Genomic DNA, 1,564 nt, shown 5'->3' with positions numbered 1-1,564 from the left:
TCAGATCATGTTTTGTTTAAAAGCAAAGTGCATACAGAGATTACAACAATTTTAAAGACAAAAAAGGAAAAGAAAAAGAAAGGTCCATTTTATGGTTCCAACAAAATAAAAAAATCTGACAAATTGGGGCTCCGATGAGCTGTTTATAAATATCTTAGGTTAGGTACAGTTATACAGAAAGTCGAGTTTGTTTGAAATCTTCAAAAAATATTCCTGTTTTACCTCCAATGGTGCTCGTTATGGTTTAACATTTCTGTAGCAGGCATGCATTGAATTACTTGTTATCCAAGGGTAGCAGATGTTCCTTACCATTTACTGTCAAGGACTTCATCTTCTTCAACTTCTACTCCGTCTTGACCATTCTCCACAAGTCTCTTTGTAGTGACCTTTTTGCCATTAACTATCTTAGTTGAACTTGATTTGAAGATGCCCATTCCACTGCCTCCAAATGACGCTGAAGAGAATGAAGCGAGACCCCCATGACATAGTGACCGGAATGGAGTAAAGCCTGTATCAAAAGAAGGAAATCTGCTTCCAAACGAAGGAAACCCACTGAAGGCAGAGAAAAAGGAGCCAGCACCTCGGCTTCAACTTCCTCAGGGACCCCTTCGGTTTCCAAAAAAGTCATCAAATGGATCTTCAAAGAAGTCAAGGAAAATTGGTCCCCTCCACCAAAAAATTCATCTGGGTTCCGAAATGTGAAGCCAAGCTCAAATGGACTCTCAAAATGACTTCCATTTCTCCCTCCAACATCATTTAATCTTTCTTTGCTGTATTTGTCATAGATGTCGGCTTTTTAGCATCTCGTAACATTTCATACGCCTTAGCTACTTGTTTGAATTTCCCATTCTGCTTCTTCCTTATTTTCAGGATTTTTGTCAGGGTGCCATTTAAGTATCTGTTTTCAATATGCCTTTTTAATGTCCTCGGATGAGGTATGTCTCTGCACGCCCAACACTTCATAGTAATCCACCATGTTTTAACACTGTTGGAGCAAATCTGAGGATGCTGCAGCCAGCGAGGGGGAAGTCAGGGAGCTGGTCTCCTTGCGGCTCTGGCACAGCCGCACTGGTGGTGGTGGCCGCGTCAGATCTAGGATTTCTGACTCTCTAATTGTTCATTTTAGTTTGTCTCTCTGTGTAAAGCATATAGTGGTTGCATGCATTTTGCTAAGTGATAAAATAAGTTTACTTTAAGAAAAGGAGTCTTTTACATTTATCTTTAATCTCTTAAGACTAAGAAAATTGAACACAAAGCTAACACCCACTAAAACTTGCTGACTGCTTAAAAGTATACTTTTAAACTGAAGGATTGACACCCCTAATTTGACAAATGATAACTGACCGAAAATAAAGTCATGTTAAATAATTGTTATCAGCGGTTGGTTATATCCTTTTTTAAATTACATATTAATATTTAAATCACGGACACATTGAAATGTAGCCACTGAAAATTATCATTATAAATATAATTAGTGAAGATGAAGCAATTTCGGAGTTCCATAGAACTCTAATTTAATGTGACCTTGTGAAAGGAGAAAGTTGAGACACATACTGCACAGAAA

General features: G+C 38.0%; 1 pseudogene; it reads right to left on the bottom strand.

Moving 5' to 3' along the window:
- Positions 1–274: 274 nt before the first annotated feature.
- Positions 275–976, bottom strand: Dnajb6-ps6 (DnaJ heat shock protein family (Hsp40) member B6, pseudogene 6; annotated as a pseudogene).
- Between the last annotated feature and the right edge of the window lie 588 nt (positions 977–1,564).

This window comes from Rattus norvegicus, chromosome 9 (assembly GCF_021556685.1).
Source record: "Rattus norvegicus strain SHRSP/BbbUtx chromosome 9, alternate assembly SHRSP_T2T, whole genome shotgun sequence".
Taxonomy (NCBI): Eukaryota; Metazoa; Chordata; class Mammalia; order Rodentia; family Muridae; genus Rattus; species Rattus norvegicus.
Note: the sequence above shows the minus strand (reverse complement) of the source record. Positions and strands in the feature narration are given on the sequence as shown.